This window comes from Lissotriton vulgaris, chromosome 2_1, assembly GCF_964263255.1.
Source record: "Lissotriton vulgaris chromosome 2_1, aLisVul1.2, whole genome shotgun sequence".
Taxonomy (NCBI): Eukaryota; Metazoa; Chordata; class Amphibia; order Caudata; family Salamandridae; genus Lissotriton; species Lissotriton vulgaris.
Genome location: NC_141687.1, coordinates 654,619,959 through 654,646,909, shown reverse-complemented (window position 1 = coordinate 654,646,909; position 26,951 = coordinate 654,619,959).

The window sequence follows — 26,951 nt, the reverse complement described above, 5'->3', positions numbered from 1 at the left end:
TTTATGGATACTGACTGGGGAATTGTAGGTATGAACCACAAGTGAAAAGGTGGTTATACCACTACATGCATAGTGCATAGGAGTTTAAAGCAATCCATGTCCTAAGGCCTAGCTCACTGCATGAGTGCATGTATACTGACTGAATGATTAGAGTAGTACAAGGAGAGACACTGGGTGAATTTATAATTGGTTGAGTTTTACTGCAGTTAACAGATGAATACATGGTGCAGAAATGGTCACTAGAGGAGTGCAAGGGCAGTACCAGGGTGTTTGAAGCAGTGTATGTAAACTGACTGGGGAATTGTAGGCCTGAAACACACGTGTGTAGGTGGTTAGAGGAGTACAAGCATTGTGCATAGGAGTTTGTACCGGTCCAAGTGCTAAGGCCCTGCGTTCACTGCATGAGTACTTATGTACTGATTCAAACATTACAGTACCATAAGGAGAGACACTTGGTGAATTTATAATCGGGTAAGTTTTACTTTAGTGAATGGACTAGTACATGGTGCTAAAAAGGTCACTATGGGATTGCAAGAGCAGTGACAGGGTGTTTGCTGGAGTGTATGGATACTGACTGGGGAATTGTAGGCCTGAAACACAAGTGAAAACGTTGTTAGACCAGTACATGCATAGTGTATGGGAGTTTAAAGCAATCCTTGTCCTAAGGCCTGGTTCGCTGCATGAGTACATGTATACTGACTGAATGATTAGAGCAGTACAAGGAGAGACACTGGGTGAATTTATGATTGGTTGAGTTTTAAATTAGTGAATGGATTAGTTTATGGTGCTGAAAAGGGTCACTATAGGATTACTAGAGCAGTGACATGGTGTTTGCTGGAGTGTATGGATACTGACTGGGAATTTATTATTGGTTGAGTTTTACTGCACTGAACAGAATAATATATGGTGCAGAAAGGGTCACTAGAGTAGTGCAAGGACAGTAACAGGGTGTTTGAAGCAGTGTATGTAACCCGACTGGGGAATTGTAGGCCTGAAACACAAGTGTGTAGGTGGTGAGAGGAGTACATGCATTGTGCTTAGGAGTTTGTACCACTCCAAGTGCTAAGGCCCTGCATCACTGTATGAGTACTTATGTACTGATTTAAACATTACAGTACTACAAGGAGAGACACTGGGTGATTGTATAATTGGTTAAGTTTTACTCTAGTGAATGGATTAGTAAATCGTGCTGAAAAGGGTCACTATGGGATTACTAGAGCAGTGACATGGTGTTTGCTGGAGTGTATGGATACTGACTGGGGAATTGTAGGCCTGAAACACAAGTGAAAAGGTGATTAGACCACTCCATGCATAGTGCATAGGAGTTTAAAGCAAGCCATGTCCTAAGGCCTGGTTCGCTGCATGAGTACAAGGATTCTGACTAAATGATTAGAGTAGTACAAGGAGAGACACTGGGTGAATTTATACTTGGTTGAGTTTTCATTTAGTGAATGCATTAGTACATGGTGCTGAAAGGATCACTATGGAATTGCAAGACTAGTGACAGGGTGTTTGCTGGAGTGTATGGATACTGACTGGGGAATTGTAGGCCTGAACCACAAGTGAAATGTGGTTAGATCACTACTTGAATAGCGCATAGGAGTTTAAAGCAATCCATGTCCTTATGCCTAGCTCACTGCATGAGTACATGGATACTGACTAAATGATTAGAGTAGTACAAGGAGAGACACTGGGTGAATTTATTATTGGTTGAGTTTTACTGCAGTGAACAGATGAATACATGGTGCAGAAAGGGTCACTAGAGTAGTGCAAGGACAGTAACAGGGTGTTTGAAGCAGTGTATGTAAACTGACTGGGGAATTGTAGCCCTGAAACACAAGTGTGTAGGTGGTTAGAGGAGTACATGCATTGTGCATAGGAGTTTGTACCAGTCCAAGTGCTAAGGCCCTGCTTTCACTGCATGAGTACTTATGTACTGATTCAAACATTACAGTACCATGAGGAGAGACACTTGGTGAATTTATAATCGGTTAAGTTTTACTTTAGTGAATGGACTAGTACATGGTGCTAAAAGGGTCACTATGGGATTGCAAGAGCAGTGACAGGGTGTTTGCTGGAGTGTATGGATACTGACTGGGGAATTGTAGGCCTGAAACACAAGTTAAAGGGTGGTTAGAGCACTACATGCATAGTGTATGGGAGTTTAAAGCAATCCATGTCCTAAGGCCTGGTTCGCTGCATGAGTACATGTATACTGACTGAATGATTAGAGCAGTACAAGGAGAGACACTGGGTGAATTTATTATTGGTTGAGTTTTACTTTAGTGAATGGACTAGTACATGGTGCTGAAAGGGTCACTATGGAATCACAAGAGCAATGACAGGGTGTTTGCTGGAGTGTAGAGATACTGACTAGGGAATTGTAGGCCTGAAACACAGGTAAATAGGTGGTTAGACCACTACATGCATAGTGCATAGGAGTTTAAAGCAATCCATGTCATAAGGCCTGGCTGTACATGAATAGTGACTAAATGATTAGAGTACTACAAGTAGAGACACTGGGTGAATTTATAATTGGTTGAGTTTTACTTCAGTGAATGGATTAGTACATGGTGCTGAAAGGGTCACTACAGGATTGCAAGAGCAGTCACAGGGTATTTTCTGGAGTGTATGGATACTGACTGGGGAATTGTAGGTCTGAAACACACGTCTGAATTATTTAGAGTTAACTGGTTTGTAATTCTACCAAAGTGTAAGAACAGGATACGTTCTTAATCAGTTATTCTCTCAGAATGGTTCCTAAATACACACAGACTCAAAGTGTGATTCTAGACAGCAAACACTATCCCTAGCATTTTACCTAAACACATTTACTAGTCTAGAAGAGGTAAGGTGACTGCACACATTCCACATATTTTACTACTGCACATTAGTGTAGAAGCCTGACTCATTTTGCAAATACATAAGCAATGACTGGTTTCTAATTCTACCAAAATGTGAGAAAAGGACAGGTTTTTAAGCAAGTATGTGTCTGCAAACACATGAAATACCCAAATGCTTCTTTCAGAATGGTTCCTAAATACCCACAGACTCACAGTATGATTGTAGACAACAAACACTATCCCTTGTATTTTACCAAAACACATTTAGTAGTCTGGAAGAGGTAAGGTGACTGTACACATTCCACATATTTTACTACTGCACATTAGTGTAGAAGCCTGACTCAGTTTGCAAATACATAAGCAATGACTGGTTTCTAATTCTACCAAAACGTGAGAACAGGATAGGTTTTTAAGCAGTTATGTGTCTGCAAACACATGAAATACCCATATGCTTCTCTCACAATAGTTCCTAAATGCACACAGACTCACTGTGTGATTCTAGATAAGCAACACTATCCCTTGCATTGTACCAAAACACATTTACTAGTCTAGAAGAGGTAAGGTGACTGCACACATTCCGCATATTTTACTACTGCACATTAGTGTAGAAGCCTGATTCATTTTGCAAATACATAAGCAATAACTGGTTTCCAAAACTTAAAAACAGGATAGGTTTTAAGCAGTTATGTGTATGCAAACACATGAAGTACCCAATTCCTATCTCAGAATGATTCCCAAATACACACAAACTCATAGTGTGATTCTAGACAAGCAACACTATCCCTTGCATTTTACAAAAACAAATTAACTACTCTGTAAAGGTAGGGTGATTGCACACAATCCACATCTTTTTGTACTACACTTTAGTGTGGAAACCGACTCATTTTGCAAATCCATAAACAATGACTGGTTTCTAATTCTACCAACATTTGAGAACAGGACAGGTTTTTAAGCAGTTATGTCTCTGCAAACACATGAAATACCCAAATGCTTCTCTCACAAAAGTTCCTGAATGCACACTGGCTCACAGTGTGATTCTAGATAAGCAACACTATCCTTTGCATTGTACCAAAACACATTTACTAGTCTAGAAGAGGTAAGGTGACTGCACACATTCCGCATATTTTACTACTGCACATTAGTGTAGAAGCCTGATTCATTTTGCAAATACATAAGCAATAACTGGTTTCCAAAACTTAAAAACAGGATAGGTTTCAAGCAGTTATGTGTCTGCAAACACATGAAGTACCCAATTCCTATCTCAGAATGATTCCCAAATACACACAAACTCATAGTGTGATTCTAGACAAGCAACACTATCACTTGCATTTTACAAAAACACATTGACTATTCTGGAAAAGGTAAGGTGCCTGCACACAATCCATATATTTTTGTACTTCACTTTAGTGTGGAAGCCTGACTCATTTTGCAAATACATAAACAATGACTGGTTTCTAATTGTACAAAAACTTAAGGACAGGATAGGTTTTTAAGCAGTTATGTCTCTGCAAACACATGAAGCACCCAAATGCTTCTCTCATAATGGTTCCCAAATGCACACAGACTCACAATGTGATTCTAGACAAGAAAAACTACTCCCTGCACTTTAGCAGGAGAACCACATTACTCTTATTAAAAGCAAAATGAACCACATACATCCCCTCACAGATTAATAACTCACCTTTCAAATTGTTTTGTAGATTAAGAAGTATGTCAGTCACACACCAGACTTTCTTATACAGAATCTCTGTTTTGTACTGCTATCAGGAAAACTAAAGAATGGCAAACTTTCCCTCTCATTCTGCACCCATATACATTTACATATCAAATCACATTGATTACCACAGTAATTCAAAAGCAAACACACATTTCTACTGGTTACACATTTCAACCCTTTCCATTGACATAAGTTTGAACCCTACCCCCAATCTGCCTTCTGCCTGTTACCATGGTAACAGTTCATGGAACACTCAACTGAGCACACAGGTCACAAGTTCAGCACACAATGTTGCTAATCAAAACAGTAAGTGTGCTTGACTTTTCAGTTTATCAGCTTATCCTATGTAATGTTTCTTTTAAGCAGTTTTTGTTAACCAATAAGAAATATGTTTTTAAAAAACAGAAACATGCACCCTAGTTTTCAGTCTAGAATGTTCTCATACAACCAATCATTTCTTTTCTTTTTTCAAAACTGCATCTTATCCACCATTTTAGAAAAATTTTACTTTTCAAACTGCCATTTCATTTACAGAGACTATCTGAGTGCATCCAGGCCTCCTTTCAAGATGCTTAGAGTGTGGATTGTGGGCACAGCTATATTTTCTCGAGCCAAAGATATGCAGAAAATAGAGGCATTGACAAAGACCTAGGGTTAAAGTGGCACCAATTGAGGCCATTGGTTAAATCCTTTTTACATCTCCAACACCCTGACCTCATAATTGTGCACTGTGGTAACAATGACCTAGGCACTTTGACTGGGGTAGACTTGGAAATGCTTATGAAGGACACCTTTGGAGAATTGATGTCACTTTCCCCCAAACTTCCCTTGTCTATGCTAACATATGTCAAAGGCAGAAATGGAACTGGTCCAATCAATTTTGCCCACAGATTGAGAAAGCTAGGAAACATGTCAATAAATCTGTTTCTGCTTTTTTCCAAGATTATAGGATGGGGTCCATTTACAACAACAATTTGCCTTTCAATATGGATGGCATCTATAGGGGAGATGGTGTACATTTTACAGATGAGGGTAACAGAGTCTTCCTCATGAACTTTAGACTCTGCATCGGTACTTACTTGTAGGTACCAAAATCTGTCAATAAACACAACGGCTCTTTTTAGAGCCACCCAAGATCTAAACACATAATGTTGATGTATATATGAAAAAACATTTTTTTGTTTTTGCTTGGAGTCACGCTCCCAACGCGATAGGAGTCGTGCACCCAACACGAGAAAAATCGTGCAGCCATCGCGCTGGAGTCGCCCACCCTACACGTTAGAAGAAGTAAACCTAACGTGTGCACACCAGGGGGCCGCGCTGCGCTGGATGCACGACTCCTAATTTTACAGTAAAAAAATATAGCACCTATCACTTTTTATTTATTAATTTTTTTACATTTGTATGGCGCTCAGCTACCCAACAAGGGTTTCCCAGCGCCTTTGACATTAGGTTGGACAAAGGTATATGCTGAGTTAGATTTTAGCACAGTTGTTTCTGGAAACGCCAGGTTTTTACATATTTCTGGAAACTAGCATAGCTTTCCTCTTTCCGGATATGTGGGGGGAGTGTGTTCCACAGAATTGGCCCTCTGACAGAAAACGATCTTCCGCCAGTTCTTTGCAATTTAAATCTGGGAACAGCGAAGTTCACTGCAGTTTGGGAGCGAAGGCTTCTTGTTGGTAGGTAGGGGGTGGCTAATGCTTGCAGGTAGGTAGGTGCCGTTTTGGTTTTGATTTTAAACATGTAACTCAGGGTTTTGAAGCTGATCCGATGTTCAATCCTGAGCCAATGTAGATCGTTCAGGTATTTTGATACTCTTTCAGACTTTGGTATCCTACACAAGAGTCTTGCGGCAGAGTTTTGGATCATTTGGAGTCGCTTGATCACTGCTAGATTTGAGCTCAGGTAGAGGATGTTTCTGTAGTCAATACACGATGTTATTAGTGCGTTGACTACGTTTTTTTGTGTGGCAGGGGGCAGCATCCATATGATTTTTTTCAACCATTTTATTATGGTGAAGGAAAGGCCTGCAACTTTGTTTGCCTGCTGTTTCATTGACAAAGCATTGTCAATAATGACTCATAGATTTCTTACCTGTTTAGCTGGAGAGGGAAGATTACCCAACTCAGGGGGCCAATGGGAGGAATTCCAGAGCTCCTTATTCTTTCCTAGTAGGAGGATTTCGGTTTTATCACTGTTTAATTTCAACTGGTTGGTGGTCATCCAGTTGAAAATTTTCTGGAGTCCTAATTTCTCTTCTCCCCGGAGACCCCATCCCCTGGGACTCATATATAACATTGGGGACTGTGGGTGGAGCCCCAATGCTCCCACGGTCCTAGCCGGCTCTCTGCATCCTTCGGGAGCCGGCATTGTATGTCCACACAGGGAGCAGCTACCGTGCAGCTCCACGTGTGGAAAAGCAAAATGGTTTGCATTTGAAAGAGAGAGCAGGTTTCCCTGTTCTCTCTTTCACTCATGTCACTGACCATGTCATGAATGATGTAATATGTGACATCATCAGCAGTAGATTGCAGGCGCGCACGTTATAGTTAGTACAACTAACTATAATGGGGGAACTTCAACGGTTTTGTACGAGTAAAATGTCCAACTAACTGTAACACTCCTAAAACCTATGCTTTTTTCAGTGAATTTCTAAGGTTTTTTAAATACTAATTCCTAACTATAACATGTCTGAAACCTATGTTTTTTTCAGTGAATTTCAAAGGTTTTTTAAATGCTAATTCCTAACTATAACATGTTTGAAACCTATGTGTGTGGCATGGAGAACCTCTCTGCATCGCAGCCCTGTGGCGCTTACTGGAGGTACCTGGTGAGTTAGTTAATCAAGATAAAGTTTAAAAAAAATTAAATGAATATCCGTTTTTTCCAATCATGTATTTGATACTGAAGGTACTTAAAGACGTTCTTTGCCTGCCAGGCAGACCCATAATTTCGGCCAAGCAGGGCTTGTTGGAAAATGTATCAGTGTATATAGACTCTTTTTTACAAGAACATGTGAGAAATCTCCCATTGTTTGTACAGGATACAATAGACTTTTAAAAACAAATCCATGAGTTTGAATGGTGCAATGTTTTCTTAATTATTGCATTAGATGTATCCAATCTATATACCTCAATTAGGGTAAACAGTCAAAATATCGAGTCTAAAATATCGATTGGATATAATATCGAGTTTTAAATATAGATTGGACAAAATATCGAATGGACAGAATATAGACAGCAAAAATATTGTTCTTAAGGTGAGTAAAGTAATATCGAATGTTAAAAATATAGAAAGTTAAAATATCGAAGTGGTGTGGCTCACTGGTTAGAGGCGGCAGACCCGAAAGCGGAGAACGGTCCGGGACCAGGGTTCAATTCCCGACACGGCAGGGTCGTGGACCAGGGTCAGCGGACTCAATAATTCTCGCCTCGGTGCCTACTCTAACCAGGGATCACACTCGGCAACTCTGGGCATTAGCTTGCCTCATCTCTACAACGGCCCCCCACATTCGCCGGGGATGCCTGGTTTCACCTTGGAGATACCCAGTAGGGACCATCTCAGAGGGATAGCCAGAACGGGTTCCCCAGCGGTCTACAGCGCCACGACGCCTCAGGGCAGCAGTGCGCTTTACAAGAACACATACATTACATTACATTACATAACATAGGTTATTAAAATTATCGAATTTTTAATAATATCGAATTTTTTATAGTGTTTTTTATGTTATTATATGTGTGAAAAGTGTTTATTTATGTTATAATTAATTTTAAAATAATGAATGTTGTGTTATTTAATTTTTGCGTGATTTAATTCTGTAGCGGGTTGTGGGTTTATAGGGGAATAGGGTGGGAAGTAAATTAATTATAATTAATTAAATATGTAAATTTATTTATTGGTATTAATTTTTAATTAAATGTTATTTAATTTATATTTAGTGATTAATTAAATTTTAATTAGCAATAATTTTAATTAATTGATTAATTGCTAATTATGTTAATTTTACTAATTTATTTTCTGTAGAGGGTTGTCGGTTTATAGGGGAATTGGGTGGGAAGTAATTTAATTATAATTAATTAAATATGTCAAATTAATTATTGATATTTGTTTAGAATTATTTGGTAATTAAGTTTTTATGTGTAATTAATAACATTTTAATTGCCAATTAATTTAATTGAATTGAATAATTGCTAATTATGTTAATTTTACTAATTTATTTTCTGTAGCGGTTTGTGGGTTTATAGGGGAATAGGGTGGGAGGTAATTTATTTATAATTAATTAAATAATTAAATGTATTTATTTGTATTTAATTTGAATTAATTGTTAATTAATTTTTAATTGTTAAATAATTATTTGTTAATTTGTAATTAATTTGTATTAATAGGTAACTAATTGTAATAATTAATGTTAATTAGTAATTTTATTAGGTTAATTATTATATTATATTAAATTGGTAATAACTTTTAATACTGTTGCACTCTCGGGAGTGGGAATAGTAATTTTAACCCCTAAGCTATCCAATGCTTTCCTTACTATTGCACTCTTTGGAGTGGGAATAGTAATTTTTACCCCCAACGCTATCCAACGCTTTCCCTACTGTTGCACTCTTTAGAGTGGGAATAGTAATTTTGACCCCTACACGATCCAACGCTTTCCCTACTGTTGCACTCACTGGAGTGGGAATAGTAATGTTTACCCCTACGCTATCCAACGCTTTCCCTACTGTTGCACTCACTGGAGTGGGAATAGTAATTTTTACCCCTACGCTATCCAACGCTTTCCCTACTGTTGCACCCACTGGAGTGGGAATAGTAATTTTTACCTCTACGCTATCCAACGCTTTCCCTACTGTTGCACTCACTGGAGTTGGAATAGTAATGTTTACACCTACGCTATCCAACGCTTTCCCTACTGTTGCACTCTTTGGAGTGGTAATAGTAATTTTAACCCCTACGCTATCCAAGGCTTTCCCTACTGTTGCACTATTTGGAGCGGGAATAGTAATTTTTACCCCTACGCTATCCAACGCTTTTTCCTACTGTTGCACTCTTTGGAGTGGGAATAGTAATTTTTACCCCTACGCTATCCAACGCTTTCCCTACTGTTGTACTCTTTGGAGTGGGAATAGTAATTTTTACCCCTATGCTATCCAACGCTTTCCCTACTGTTGCACCCATTGGAGTGGGAATAGTAATTTTTACCCCTACGCTATCCAACGCTTTCCCTACTGTTGCACCCACTGGAGTTGGAATAGTAATTTTAACCCCTACGCTATCCAACGCTTTCCCTACTGTTGTACTCTTTGGAGTGGGAATAGTAATTTTTATCCCTACGCTATCCAACGCTTTCCCTACTGTTGCACTCTCTGGAGTGGGAATAGTAATTTTTACACTTACGCTATTGTACGGTAATAATATTGGATATTATTTAATTATATTATGTTACTATATATATATATATATATGTTTTAACAAATATGATGTAAAAATTTGTTTTTATAACTTTAATTAATTATTTAATTATTATAAGGTAATTTAAGTATTTTTAAGTATATTTTACTAATTAATTTTTAATATTAATTTAATTTAACATTGTTTTTAATAAAGTCGATATTTTTATAAACTATATTTTAGTAAACGATATTTTTAACTCAATATTTTTGTACTTACCTGTTTGTAGATACAAACTCGATATTCTGTCTGTAGATATTTTGTCAACGATATCCTTGATAGTCGATATTATGTCCCTCGATATTATGTCAGTGATCCCTCAATTAGACATGACAATGGTATTCAAGCCTTGAGCTACTTCCTGGGTAAAAGACCCATGGAGTTTTACACACACAATAAGATGCTCATTGATTTAACAAGATTTTGCTTGGATAACAACTATTTTATGTTTGACCAGACTCTGTACCTTCAAGTAAGAGGCATAGCTATGGGGGATAGTTTTCCCCCCTAGCTATGCCTGCTTACACATGGGGTGGTGGAAACAAATGATTTTATCTACTGACTTTGCAGAAAATCTTAACAACAATATAGTGAAATGGATCTGGTTTATCGATGACCTTTTTGTGATTTGGCGTGGGGAAAAAACAGTGCAGAGGAATTCATTTCCACATTGAATGTTAATAATCTTTAATTACATTTCACTCATGACATAAGTGATCAATCCATTACATTTTTGGATGTGGAGGTATTTATTGCAAGCGGTTAGTTGGAAACCAGGTTACATCGTAAGACAACCGCCGGCAATACAATACTCCACTCATCAAGTTTTCATCTGAGGCATACCATATACAGCATTCCCTACGGGTAAATGCTGCGTATTTGACGAATTTGCAGCAGGGATGAAGACTTAGAGGTGGCCCAAAAACAGTGTGAGAGAAGATTTTGTGAAAGAGGTTATGCTAATCACATCATAGATGATGCCATAAAAGGCACAAGAATGGTCTCCTGCAGCGAGATCTTGAAACAACAGCCCAGATCTGCCAATAAAAGCTTGCGAGCATTAGCCCACACAGAGATATGCAGCACCTCTATCAATAGCCCGGGGCTCATTCTCATGTATAATAGACAGAAGGACAGTCTTTATTGAATACTAAAGAAGAGCTGGCACCTAATTCAGAGTGACCCCATTTTAGGTGAGAGTATACCTAGCTCACCTATTATCACTTATAGAAGGGCTCCAAGCACCAGGGATCTAGTAGTAAACAACAGCCCGGAAATGAAATCTAAAAGCAATTGGTTATCAAACTGGAAAGGTTTTGTCAAATGTCAGTCGTGCAAGGCCTGTAAATATGGGATAAATAAAATCTCATATATCACTCCATTCAAGGACAGACCATGCAACATTAACAAGTGGTTGACTTGCAAATCCGAATATGCGATTTATGTGCTGGAGTGCTCTTGTGGACTGCAGTATGTTGGTAGCATGAAGCTGCAGGTCCATAAAAGAGAGCTCTAGCACATACGGGCCATTACTAACTCAGATGAATCCTACCCAGTTGCAAGGCATTTTAAGAAGACACATTTGAATGACCTGCAACAGTTTAAATATTTTGTAATTGATAGTATTCCTTTCTCCAAGCTCGGGAGCAACAGGGAGCAAGTCTTAGGCGCTTGGAACCAAAATATATTCTGGAATCAGATTGCAAGATTCCAAATGGGTTAAATACAACTGTGAATTTACATACAGGGCTCTGAATAACATCTACCAGGGTCAGATATTCATGCTGATCTCCAAGAAGTTTTTCTGGAAGCATTTAGATATTGATTGGTGTGTAACAATCTCAAAATGGATAAAGTTATTTAGATACTAGTGGAACAATTTGTCTGATTGAAACATTATCATTTTGTCCATATAGTTACTCCACCCCGGAATCTGTTTCCATAACAGTTTTTAATTACACGTAATTGGGTACCAGGAGGTGGTACAACAATTATACACTTGAATCCGGTTTTGACGGAGCACTTCATTGATGGTATACAGCAGCCCCATCTCATTTTAAATTGCTTAATTTGCACATAGGAATGCATCATTTGCACAAATAGTATTTATACCGTAACTTAGAAAACCCGGTAAAGTTATTCATTTCAAATGTGACAAGGATTTGCACTGAACATTTGCATTTTTGCACATTGAATTTGTGCTATTTTGCATAAGTAGTGATATGATCATTATGTGAAGTCTCTTTTAGGTCTAATGCGTTATTTGCACAGTAAAAATTATGTTTGGAGCAGTTTTAACTACATTTGTCTGTTTTACAATCAAATTTTACTGCAAAGGAGTATTTTCATTTGTTTAACTTCAGATAGGCGGTAGTAAGTTCTGCTTAAAGTTTATAATGAATATTTCAAAAGGTGTTCTTACTTTTTATTGCATCTCAAATTATACCATATCGATTGTGACGCATTATGTTACTGTGTAAATGGGTATTTGAAACCGTTATCAAAATAACAGCATTTGTATTTAACAGCAATATTTTCATAATATGCTAAATGTTGTTGGAGAATGGACAGGCAGTCTGTTTTCAGTTTTTTGTTATAAGCACTGTCACTTTAAATAATGAAGGAAACACCATTACCTCATGTGATCAAGGCCTCTAGGGGCTGAAACGCGTCATGGTGGATTTGCACTGGACCAGCGAAATAAAAAATAATGCACGAAGGAAAACTGGAGTCCGTTTCCGTATCTGTCTCCAAGGGATTGTGATGCTGATGATTCTATAGTTGTGGATGTATTACCTACTGGCGGTCACCAGTAGGTAAGTATAGTTAGGCCCTAGTTTCAATAGGAAATTCGCAACATTCTATTGGGAATAACTTTGGCGCCGGTTGAGGAATTTGCGTGTAATTTTCCAAAATTTAGGCCAGCTCTGTTCCGCTTTTGGGGTCCCAAAACGTGTTTTCCCCATGTTATTTTCCATAGGATGTTCAGACACGGCTACAGCCTGAACCGCTTAATGGAATTACACCAAACTTTGCAAAATTGTAGGGACTGGTACGCAGAAGTGCCTTTTCTATATTTGGTGAAAATTGCTCCAGTGGTTTTTATGAAAAGTAACTTCAAAAACACATATATATCTAAATGCGCGCTTCGAGCGCTTACCTGTACGTGTACCGGGGAGCGCACCTGGCGCGCCACGGAATTGCGCGAGTGGAAAGCTGATTGGCTCTCGGGTGTCTGTCAACATTCCAAACAGTCCGGAGAGTCCGTCATCTTGTGTCTCTGTAGAATCGAGACACAAGTGGTGACAAATAAAAGGGGGAAATGATTAAAAGGGGGCAACGTAGGCACCCCCTGACCTCCTAGTTTTTCTGAGGGGGGCCTAGTAGGACTACGAAGGGCAAAAAAACACATTCTTTTTTTAATTTTCACGGAGTGCGCTCCCTGTGTGCGTACAGGTACGCATACCACAGGGAAAAACAGAGAAAAAAATTTAGTTTAAAGAATGAATTTAGAGTGTTTAGAGGTAGGGTAGCTCTGAAAAGAGCTGTTGTGTTATCTGGGTGAATTAAGTACCTACAAGTAGTATTTTTTAAAAGATAAACATTTTTAACAATTTTTAATTACTAAATAAACATTTATTGTTCTGAATTTTCGGAATTTGAAAGAACTTCTAAAATTAATTTGTCAGAAATTTCATCATTGGTAGTCTCCAAAGAAGAATCCTGGAACTCAATGAACTCCAAATATTCAATTAATTCAGAATCCAAAGATTCATCATAAAAATCCCCAATCCCATCTCCTTCTTCAATAAGGTCTTCATTATGTGTGTTCACATCAACTGGATCATTCAAATTGTCTAAAATAGTTGCAGAAATGTCAAAAACAATGTCAACGGACTCCTCATTAAGATCCATCATTGCTGTTAGGGTACTATAAAAAGAGAGAGAGAGAAAGACAGTGAGAGTAAGAAATGTTTATATTAAAAAACATTATTCTTATTCACTTAACGTGTACAACATAGTTCCCCTTAAAAATTAACAACTAACCTTTTAGAATGCTGTTGAAAATTCTCACACCAGAAACTGAAAACCAAAAATTCCTCATAAATCTACCTCAGACACTGCAATCACAAAATGGCCGTCATTCCCTCTCATTCTTCACACTTATACCCGTCCCTAACTAATCAAATTTCTTCACATAGAAATACTAAACCAAACTAACATTTTATTTGTTTATACAGATCAACACTTTCAAACTCACATAATCTTCAACCTACCCAAAAGGGGCAGGGTAGAGACCCCCTGATCCCCCAGGTATTCTTAGGGGGGCCTACGAGGACCCTGAAGGGCTGCTGATTACATTGTAGGTAAATTATATTTCAAAATGTTCTGTGCATTTCAGGTGCACTGCTCTCCTTCTCAGTAGTGTTGCTACTATGTTTATTTGTTTTCGATTTTGTGTTCATTTCATTGGCCTGTGAAATTATGTTTGAGTGTAGTTTAAAGACCTGCGTTATGCTAGACACTAAGGGAATTAGATTTTTAATTACCGGCGCATCCCTGCAAAGTAGCAGGGATGCGCCAGTAATTGTGCGCCACGCCACCACCACCCATGGTGCGCCGTATTTACAATGCGGTGCACCATGGGCCCAAAACGTCACCAAAGCGTTACGCATCTGTGCCGTAAAGGCGGCGCATTGCTGGAGTTGCGTCGCAACGATGGCGCAGGTTCCAGCAATGCTCTGGGCTGCCCTATCTCCCCAATGCTGGGTCAAGCCGTACGTCTGCTTCAAGCAGGCGCAGGGTTTGAGTCACGCATCATTGTCCTCAAAGTGACTGATTGAAATCTTGTAGATTTCCCTCAGCCACTTTTAGGATGCGTTCCTGCGCAGGAACGCCCTCCCTCACGCCGGAACGCCCCCTGATGGCGCAGGGCTTTACAACGTGATGCATCTCCCATATGCGTCACATTGGTAATATATGCCGCACCATGGCGCCTCTTTTGTTCTGCCGCTGCGTCACAAAAGTCACGCAACAATGGAGCGAAAGAGCCGCAAGGGGCTTCTAAATCAGCCCTTACAGACTCAAGTCCAGTCCTTCCTTTGTACACATGGCGATAAGAAGAAATAGTGGTGGTGGATTGATAGTTTGAGTATTTTAATGACTGGTTAATGTAGTAGGAAACTTTTTTGTGTTGTCGCTGATCTACAATCACAATGGACTTTGTCTGTCACTTCGCGTGCTGCGGACTGCTGCCTGCCAGTCCTAGGCGGACCTTTTTAGTATTTTGTTTAGTGAGTTACATAAGAACTTTCCAAGTCGACGGTCTGCAAATCAAGCAATACTAATAACGTAGTAGACCACATGAGATCGGTCAATATATCCCGTGGAATAGTTGCCTATTTGCTATTTCACCAAAATATTTTGTTATTGTTCTTTTGAAATATTTGATTTGGTTGACAAATATTATCCATGTTTTCTGGTCTTTCTTTCTTTCATGTTGTACATCAGCTCCCCCCAGGGGCAAGAGGTCACAGGAGGAGGAGGCTGCTGTTCGCCAGGATGCAGGCCTGGATCGGGCAGGCGAGGGCTCCTTTGCTGGCCCCGGTAAGTTTTAATTTTAATATAGAGTACCTATTATTTCCAAGCGTTCCTCATTTGATTTTTTCTAAATTGACTGTATCTAAATTCTTATCCTGCCTCGACTATGACTCCCTGTGGTATTACTAGATTATTCTTATTAGTCTGTCTGTGTAGCTTACGAAGATTGCACATTTGGCAATTCCATTGGACTCCCATTCTAGTCAGCAATAGCTCTATGCACTGAGTGCAGTCCTCTGGGATTGTCCATAATGTCTTTTCAAGTCTTCGAAATGTTTATGCTTTGACAATTGCCAACAATAAAAAGGTGAATGACCATCAAGAAAGAATAGGATACTACTTTACTTTTGGTTTGGATAGGAGGACAATCCATTCTACTAGGACAAATCTGCACAAACAGAACTATGGACACTAAATAATGCATTGCTTAGCTTATCAATTATAATAGGCGCTGTTAGACTTTCCACATACCTCAGTGATAACAGACTTTGTAGTTGAACCCCCAATCTCCTTACTGACTAGATAGTGTGGCAGAGTCATTTAGCTCCCAAAGTCACCGATGATTGATCCCCAATGATGATTATCCAACGCAGGACAAGAGTACGGAGTCAGAGTCAAGAAGTGTCAGAGGCACGGACTCATGCTTGCAAAAATTGCAAAACCTTTAGCTCAGCCACTCTAGTCTGGAGGGACAAAAACCACAGAGTCTATTTAAGTTTAAAAGCTTTATTAAAAGTAAATACATTTATTAAAATCAAGTTTGTCATAAAACTAAACGTTTAACTGAAAATGGAAAAGTGCTTAGTGCTGACGATTAATTGAACACATTTCTTGTGGTCGAGCCGAGCTCTCACCTGGTTTGAACTTGATCTTGCTCGTGTTCTTAGAAGTCAAGCTTCTGTCTGTTAGGAGAAAAAGTGGTGCGTGTTAAAAATAAAAAGCAAGCATTCATCAGTTGTGCCAAAAAGTGCAGCATGACAACAGCCTTCCCTGGAAAAAGGGACATTTTTGCTTTAGAGTAGACAGCCACAAATTATTACATTGTTTGCTGTTTTTTTAACATTTCTTTATTCCTAGACCAAATATTATATAGTATTGAGTGGTGTATTCTAACATTCTTAAATGTACTTTGTAGGTGGAACATCTGGTGGTGGGGCCAGCGCGAAGGTGGTGGTGGTGGATGAGGGGAACACTTCTGGGGAGGATGCGGTGCAAGTGCCGGACGACACCAATGTGCCTGTGAGGGTTCACACGGTGGTGGCGTGCAGAGGTAAGCTATATATTCCTTACTTATTAAGATTGAAGACTGCAGAGTGTGCTATCTGGGGCTCTGGGAGGGAGAGGGGGCGCACCAGCAAGTGCAAGTAGCCTGCGCCCGCTATCAGCACGGGTGTATTATAAATTAACCAGGTAGTAGCCTCCTCTAAATGTACTTCGACTTAGCTGTGAAGTTTTTGGCGAGAAGAATCCCAATCAGATCTGAGATGAACTTGATGGATGGGATGAACGAAAAGCGAAAGAAGGGTGTAAGTAAGTGTGGAAGGACGAGAAATTTAATGATGACTGGCAAAGAAGAATGATATGTGTTTGCTTGGTCCCCGAGGTGGCTGGGAAGGAAAGAATATGGTATGGTGCATGGCTGGTTGAATGATGAAGCAAGGTTGGGTGGAAGGAGAACAGCCTGGGTGGGTGAAACAGAAACTGTATGTGTGCATATACTTTGAATAGATGGATGCCTGGATCATGGTACTATCTGACTCTTAGATAGCATATGTGTATCTAGAGAGAGTAGACGGTCACTGGATGAACTAAGTGTTACTTTGAAGAGCATGTAACACCGCACCCGCACGTCCATTCCAGTGTAGGAAAGGCAAGGAAAAGAAGTTGTAATTTTGTCCAAATACTACCATGAATAGTAGCAGTAGTTTGTATTGCAACTGCAAGCACAGCATATATCCGGTTATTATGGTGGACACTCCCTACCTCTCTTAATCAGTTTCGTTTAGTAGTAGTACGTCATTCATGTGTGGGTGTATCACTGTTCACTCAATAAAAAGCAAAGCACCTAAAGTCATCCCATATGTAATCAAATACATCCCATGTGAAGTGATAGATAATCATATTATTTAGCTTCTTCATTTTCCTTTTCTAGTACTCATTTGCACTGTAGGGTAAAAGTTAAATTAATTAAGCAGTAGCCCTTTTAATAGAGAATTCTCAGTGCCACCCGTAATAGAAAAGTAAGAGCTTCACCACCTGCATGTACTGGATCGGTACAGTAACGCAAGTCTGTCTAACTCATCATGGTGTGCGTCTGGTTTTCTCGGGTGCAAGTTCACTGCGCTGGCATTAAGCCGGCTTGCATAAGATAACGTACCAATTTTCCTAAACAAGAGAGAAGAAGAAGAATAAGACTGGTGTACTGTCATAGTCGACTGTAATGGAAGTCCATAGTGCTCGTAGAATGTGTTCCTCAAACTCCCACTAATGTTAGAGCAAGGATGAAGAAGTGGGAGGTTAGATAGATACTGGCCTCAATAGTTATGTACTGTGCTTTCAAGTTGCTAGTTGTACTGTGACACAACTTTCTGCTCAATCATTTTGTGTTAATCTTAAGGAGCATTGGTTACAGATTATGTCTTTCTTTCTTCATATAGTTGCTCCTTCCAAATCAACAACACCAACAAGGAAGGAGCGGGCTCGAATGGCCCAGCAACGGAGGCTGGATGCCACTGTCGTCGAATATCGGCGGCTGGTGGCCCTGGAGGAGGGGGACACGCAGTCAACTGGTACAACATCCACTGGGACAGCTGCATCCTCCTCCGGGCCCCCACGGGCTGCCAGCCAGCACAGTGCTCCAGCGGTACGGAGCCGGGCTACCAAAGCCAACCGCCACCGCCGAGCAGCAAAGACAGCAGCTGCCCCCCACAAGAGTTGCAAGGCACGCCAGCACCGCTTATGCCTCAGAGTGTCCTACCTGGAGCAGGAGGTCCTAACTTATAAGACCTTGGTGGAGGGCCTCCGCTCTGACCATGCCACCCTCCGCAAGGTGTATGATGCCCTGGCCGCTAAAGTGAACAGCAGACTGCCGTAGTGTCCCTTGCCCCTTTTTTTAGAGACTTTTGGGGGGTGGGAATTGGGAGTTGGGTTATTTTTGGGACTTTTGAAGGACAATCGTTGGGGTTAGGGAGGGTCTTGCGGGAGATTATTTTGTTAGGGCTACACAAATCTACTTTTTGAAACTTTATATGTGCATACCTGTTTTTTACTGCTTTTGAGTCTGGTGGGTGGGGGTTTAACAGTAAGTTTGTTTTCCTGAAACTTAAGTCTGTGTCATTTTCTTCCTTTAAGTGTAAATGGCTAAATGTTTTCAACACTAAGTGCCTCTCACAGAGTAAGGGAATTCAAGAGTCCTAGGACTTTAGTAGTACTACCGTCAATCTTTCATCTCTCCTAATACTCCATTATACTAACTCCCACCAAACGCTTATCTTACCTGTAATTTGTGTTTGAAAGTAGGGCTAGGCCCAGAGCTGGCTCCACGGGAAATGGCGATTAAGGTTGGCAATCCTGGGCGGATGAAATGTCCTCATTGCGGTGGTACTAGTGGTGTGACACAGTGGCAGTTGCATGCCTATGGAAAAAAAAGAAAATGAAACCTGGTTTGTCTCTTTAATGGATCATTACAACGGTACGATAGAGAATATAGCAGGTGACAGTACACTAGAACAGTGCCACAATGTAGCCTAACAAATGGTAAAGTATTGAAAGTATAACTAGTACTTGCGTTGAATTTCTTTGACATTGGCTACTACTACAAGAAATAGTACTGAAGCTGAGTAAGTCTAGATTATATCCTCGGATTCCTTCACCAGCCTGTTGCTATGACCTTATCCTCCCCAGCAAGTGTGTGGAATTATTGATGTCATTTAGTCACACATCAATCAAAACCACACAGCCCGGGGGAAGAGGGTTAGGGTTTGGAAAATGGATGGGAATGGGGGGTTCTTTTTGGGTAGGTTTTGTTGAGAGAAGAAAAAAAGGCACAGCATGGACAAACAATAATTGAAGATAAAGAAATCTTTGGGTACAAAGCTAACCATAAATCTTTTAAGTGACATAAAGGAAGTGCATGCACTACTGCATGCATTGTTACTGAAAAGTAAGTAGTACTTTCGACAACCGTGAATGACAGAATGGGACAGTACAGGGCTGCAGCGTTTTCACTTGCCTATCTCTGCACTCAGAGAAACACTTCTTACATTAAATTAGGTTTAAAAAATTGCCGAAGTAAAACCTAAAGAATGGCTGTAGAGATCAATTTAGAAGCAGAGAGAGATCCAAGAAATGCAAAGTCACACTCATAGAAGTTCACAGCAATAACATTACTTAAAAAAACATTACAAAAGAATGGATACTGTATCTGTATGTTGTTGTAGTTGTCCTGCTGAATTTGGTAAGTAAGTTGCACGCATCAAACCATTCCTCTTATTAGCAGCACCCCTCCATTCCAGCTGACGCTCCGTCCATCAATGTTGGTGACCAGAAGACACCCTGTCCAATGCCGGCCTGGCGGATGCTGAATTGCGGCTCGCTAATGTGAAGCCTGACTTCATCCTTTTTTCCCCATTGCACAGACTGAAACCCGGCCTGTAATTATTGATGGAAAAACAGGAAGTGATATTAGAACACCACTGACAAATAAATATAAGGTATGTACGCTGTATAGTGCAAAAAGTCACACTTAGAGTTTCCTAATAGACAGTACAATATTTTTGAAAGTGCGTACTCTGTCTGAGTCTCCTATTGAAGGATAAATAGGTATGGGCAAATTAATTTAGCCGATCTTTCCCCTCAAGCTAGGTGTACTGTAAACTGTGTTTTAGAACAAAATTAGACCTTCCCAGCAGTGCTCCCACACATACCCTTACTAAAGCCAGTCGCGAAAATGTAGAAGACCCCCAATCAGATCTCAATGAACGAGGCCTAGTAGAAAACTGTTGAGAAAACGTACTTTGAAAGTAAAAGTAGGCCCAAATACCCCCTTACCCACCGTGGATTGTATTCAAACCACTTGCAAGCAAGCAAAAGTATCCATACCCAGCATCGCTCCAAGACTCGCAAACCCCCCCACAAACAGCCCCCCACCCAAACACATGCAATACAAATACTGCTAACCCTAACGAGCCCTAAGTTAAGAATAGTGGAAAACGCTTTCTTTAACTATGCCAAATCCCCCCTTTCCCACCATGGATTTTCTTCAAATCACTTGCAACCAAAATTACACATTCCCACGAGTGCTCTAAGAAGACCCCAGAACTCAGTTGCAAAAATCTAGAACACCCCGAAACACATGCAATCCTGCTGCTAGAGATAAACCTAAAGAACCCAAAAGGCTTTTCGGCATGGATTTTGTCCAAACCACTTCTATCCGGTATTAGACCTTCCCAGCAATGCCCCAAGACCCGCCAACCCACCCGCAAAAAAGCACAACACCCCCAAACAGCCAAAAAGGAAAATCTCATACTTACAATATTTATCTGCCTTCGGTCCAAACGCGCTGTGCAGCTAGATCATAACTCCCGTTTTCCACGACGGATTTCCTGAAAAGCAAATGCAATCAAAATTAGACTGTCCCAGCAGTGCTCCCAGACCCCAAAACTCACCCACAAACACCCGAAACCCCCCCAAAGACCACCTCAAAGGCAAGCAAGTCAGCAAAAACGCATAATAAATTTCGCCTCCAATTTGGTCCAAATCACATTTATCCGGTATTAGATGTTTACCAGCAATGGCCCCAGAGCCGTCAACCTAGGCGAAAACTAGTAGAAAACCCCCAAACAGCCAAAAAGCAAAAGTACAAAAATGGGGACTTAGTCATTTTCCTGGCAATTTCCAAAATCACTCCCCGCGCGCTCTGCAGCTAGGCCCTAACTCCCCTCTGCCACCATGGATTTGCTTCAAAGCTCTTGCAATCAAAACTATCCATACCCAGCAGTGCTCCCAGACCCTGAAACCCACGCACAAACACCAGGAAGCCCCCCAAACAGACCCCCGAAAACGCTACTTTGAGCAAAATGTCAGAAATAGCAAAAAAAAATTCTGCATGGATTTTGTCCAGACCACTTCTATCCGGTATTAGACCGTCCCAGCAATGCCCCAAGACCTGCCAGCCCACCCCCAACAAAGCACAACACCCCCAAACAGCCAAAAAGGAAAATCTCATACTTACAATATTTATCGGCCTTCGGTCCAAACGCGCTGTGCAGCTAGGTCATAACTCCCGTTTTCCACCACGGATTTCCTGAAAAGCAAATGCAATCAAAATTAGACTGTCCCAGCAGTGCTCTCAGACCCCAAAACCCACCCACAAACACCCGGAACCCCCCCAAAGAGCACCTCAAAGGCAAGCAAGTCAGCAAAAACGCAAAAAATTCTTCGCCTCCGATTTGGTCCAAACCACTTTTATCCGGTATTAGAGCGTCCCAGCAATGGCCCCAAGACCCGCCAACTCACCCGCAAAGAAGTAGAACACCCCCACAAGTGCAGAGTCTTTCTTCATTGGGCGTAATCCAGCCCTCTGCTTTGAGGGAAATAGGAGTCTGGAGGAGGAGTATAGAGGAGCATGTTCTTGTGAACTTGTGAACCTGAGGAATGCAGACTGCGGCACCTTAAAATCAATAAGCAAACAAGTGAAGACAGTTCTGCTGATGGGCTTGTTTTTGTGATTAGGTGATTAAAGTTTTAATTATATTAACTGTGCAAAACAAAGAAAGACAGACACACAGGAATAAAAGTGAAAAAGGACGAAAAAGAAAGTTATTAATTCATTGGCTCATTTTCAGGGCTCGGTGTCAGGGAATAAGAATATGAATTCATCCTCATACTCTGCGAATTTAGGCAGGAGTAGGTCAGTGTCACCTAACAGAGAACAAATTCCCTCATCTAAGTTGCTGTCCTCCTTGTCTTCATCCGGCGTTTGTTCTCGTACGTTGTAATCTGGTGGTATGAGGTGCTGATTCATCTTGATCATTGTTAACCTCTCCACATTTTTGGGCGAGAGGCGGGCCCGTTTGGAAGTTACAATGCCACCAGCAGCACTGAAAACACGTTCAGAAAACACGCTTGCAAGTGGGCAAGACAAGTAGTTTATAGCCAGGTTGGAGATCTGTGCCCACAATTCTTTTTTCCCATGCCAATACGCCAAAGGGTCAGCATTAACATAGACCTCTGTTGAGTCATTCAGATAGTCCTGCACCATCGACTCAAGGTCCTCCAAAGTTCCTCCACTTTGCTTACTTTTTGCTGTGACCTTTTGAGAACCAAACCCAAGCCGAGTTAGCCAATCCTCTTCTGCATCCAATGTTACTGTTGTGTCTGGTGCAGATGATCCGGTTGCCGGTGTCTTTAACGGCTGAGAGGTCACTTGTGCCACAGCCACAGGTGCAGAAGTGGATTCTTTTGACTGGGGATGGCCTGCTGATGCTGATGTACTGCGTTTTCCTTCAATTTGCTGCCGTTCTCTTTCAAACCTCTTGGCTGACAAGGCTAGCCAACGTTTGTACTTTGTAACATCTTCATCACCAAAAGGAAAGAATGCTCTGCCTGCCAGCGCCTTTTTGTAGCGTGGATCCAGAATAGTAGCACAAATGTAATGCTGTTCTGAGTGGATCATTTTAAGACGTTCATCACCAAGTAGGCGCTCTAATATTTTCTCCGCCAAAACAAAAGCGTCTTGCTTTTTTTCATCTTTTTGAAACATAAAAGACACCGCATTCAGTTGGTGCTCCAGCATGCGCAACAATGGGATAGCTTTTCCCAAATTACAGTCCTCCTTGCTGACTGCACGCGTGAAGACCTCAAAAGGACGAAGCATGTCTGTCAGGCTTTTAACTAGCTTCCATTGCGCCGCATCTAGCCTCACGTCCTTCTGAGCTGTACCCAGTGTTAAGAAATAGTGATCGAGTACCGTATACTGCTCATACAGACGCTCAAGCATGTAGATGGTTGAGTTCCAACGTGTTGCCACCTCCTGGATTAGTGCTTTCACTGGCATTCGACGTTCATGTAGCAGGCTCCTCAGATGCTTCCGGGCCTTAAAAGAATGGCTGAAATGGTTGCACATTCTTCGGCAGGTGGTCACTAACTCGCATTCTGGACTGTCTTCATCACTTTTTAACAACCAGGTTTATACAGTGCGCCAAACACGGCACTCTGAAATATTGACCCAGCTCCATGGCCTTAACTACATTGGCACCATTATCCGTGGAAACATAACCAATCTGGTGTTTTTTTGTGGACAGCCAGTGAAAGACCTTTGTGTTAAACTCATTCAAAATGTTTTCTGCTGTGTGACGTTTCTCCAAGCCAAACATGGCTAGTGTTGCATGTTTCCAAGCAGCTTTAAAAACTTGGTCCGGGACAACACCTGCGTTTAGCTTTCCTTTAACCCCTGAAAAAGAGACCCAGTGTGCAGTGATGCACATGTAATCAGCGCCTGCGCCACTGGTCCACATGTCTGTTGTCAGATGTATAGTGTGAACAGCACTCTTCTGCAAAGCTGCCCCAATCACCTCCAGCACATCTTCATGTAGTGCTGGAACCGCAACTCTGGCAAAATAGAACCGGCTAGGAACCTTCCATTTAGGGCAGAGCGCTGCCACTAATTCTACAAAACCAACCCCTTCTACAAAAGAAAAAGGGAGAAGGTCCAGAGCTAGCATTTTAGCCAGCTTAGTGTTATACAGACGCGTCAGTGGGTGGTTGCGATCATATGGCGCTGCTGAAAACAACTTGGTTCTAATGTTGCCCTGGACCATGCTTTTACGGGATGATGATGATGATGACTTCTTCGACCCAGTTACGCTCGCTGATGAACTTTTTCGCATTGGTGTCTCACTCTCTCCCACACTCTTAGTGTGGCTCACAGGGAGTGTGCTGCTGACAGGGGTACTGGGTATAAGTGAAGTGTTTGACACTTCTTCCTCCTCGTCATCATCAGATGAAATATCAAAGTTTTCTTGACTTGCAATTCGGGCATTCTTGATCTCCTTTACGTGCGCAAACCATTGGACAGCGTGCTGTCTCTCAAGATGACCTCTCTGGCCTCCGGTACCATAGTTGGTACCAAACTTACCACGACTAACTGCATGCTTACAAATGCTACAAATGGTGAAGTTTTCCTTTTTTGGGCAAACACTAAAGAAGTCCCAAACTGCGGACTTGAAATGTCTGTGGGGGCCGGAGGAGGCGGCGATACTGGTGGTGGTGGTCATGCTGCTAATGCCAGATGAAGTGGAGGATGTGGATTGCCGAACTTTAGTACGTTGTGTACTTTCACCACCACTAATTGAGGTCGAGGTGGATGGAGGTCCCTTCTGGCGAGGAAGAAATATGGAAGCGGTACGTGTTGGTGTACTAGTTAACTCCAATGATTGTGGTGTTTCCATTGCCTCCTCGTCGACAACATCATCACGCTCAGCAGCTTCTCGGGCTAGGGTCAAAATGTCTGTTTGCTGCTTGCCCGCTGGGGCTGCAGTGACCTTTATGATGACTGGGTCGTCGTCGTGAGAGTCTTCATCAGCAGCAGTATCCGCCACTTCTTGTTGAGCCTCATCACACTCCATAACTATGAGACTTTGGACGAGCTTCCTTTTACGCTTAACTACCTTTGTCAGATCATGGTGTGCCTCACTCTCAGACGGCAGTGGTGCTGGTTCCCAATTTTGATCCGTATCATCAGAAGGAGGTGTGCTTGAAGAGGATGTAGACACCACCCTTGATCTCTTCCTTGCTAGAGATGTGGAAGACAATGAATGATCATCAGGAGTAGGGGCTTCCTCAAATAATACCTCGGCTTGATTGTCGATTTCCTGATGTGCCCCTACTTCTGGAGGAACTACAATTGGGGGCACTTGTGACCCTCCATGCACCTCTGCTTGCGGATCTCCTTGCGCTGCCTCTCCTTCCACAAGTACTTGGGCTTGTACTTGCACATGTGGTTGTTGTTGCGGCTGTGGTTGTTGAACACTCGTCAGATGAGTTACAACACCCTGTGTTGATTGAGGGACATTGCTGCTACTTTCTTGCGATGAGCCAACATCACTGGTCGAGGGTGATTGAACAACTAGACTAAGTGCCTCTGCAGCACTCAAGGGCTTGGACTTAAGTTGACGTGGTGGTGGATTGTGGCACTGAGCCTAATGGAGCGGGGGTGCTGCTCCCAGCTTGGTCCCCAGCAGATCCAGCTGCTGCTGCAGGCGTACTTTTTTTTTACTCCCAAAAAATGTGGCGGGCGGCACACCAGTCTCCTTGGTAACTTGCTTCTTCTGCTCCTTACTGGCAACTTTCTTGCTAGAGGAGCTACGGGGAACTTTTTTTGGGGCCATCTCCTTCAGAGGTCAGAACAGCAGGCCACAGTTGCACGAGTTGCAGAGTTGTCTGTGGCCAGACGTGATGTCGCATGACGTTATGCTGCACACACACACCGCTGCAGGACTTCTTCCTGGCACTGGTGGTTCTCTTGAGTCTTGTGCACCTAAAAGCAATGGAAGACAGAGGAACATCAGTTCAGTTATACACCCCAAAAAATCGAAAAACACTGAAAAATCAGCACAATCCCATGCCATCCATGCCCTCCATGATGTTTAAATTCAAGACACCCCACAGAAAGACTAGGCCCATGCACCACTCACTACCCCTGGTGAAAAGGCCACAACAACAGCCCCAAAAAACGAAAAACACAGAAAAATCAGCACAATCCCATGCCATCCATGATGTTTAAATTCAAGACACCCCACAGAAAGACTAGGGCCATGCACCACTCACTACCCCTGGCCATAATGGTTGAAACCTAGGCAAAATGGTTGCAGACCTAAGAACACTGCCTGCATTCAAAATGGCCCCCTGCCTCCCAGCACATGGCCTGTCTGTACCAGCACTCAAAATGGCCCCCACCCACATGGCCTGTCCCCATGAACACCCCAAAAAATAAAAAAACACAGAAAAATCAGCACAATCCCATGCCATCCATGCCCTCCATAATGTTTGAATTCAAGACACCCCACAGAAAGACTAGGCCCATGCACTACTCACTACCCCTGGTGAAAAGGCCACAACAACAGCCCAAAAAAACGAAAAACACAGAAAAATCAGCACAATCCCATGCCATCCATGATGTTTAAATTCAAGACACCCCACAGAAAGACTAGGGCCATGCACCACTTACGACCCCTGGCCATAATGGTTGAAACCTAGGCAAAATGGTTGCAGACCTAAGAACACTGGCTGCATTCAAAATGGCCCCCTGCCTCCCAGCACATGGCCTGCCTGTACCA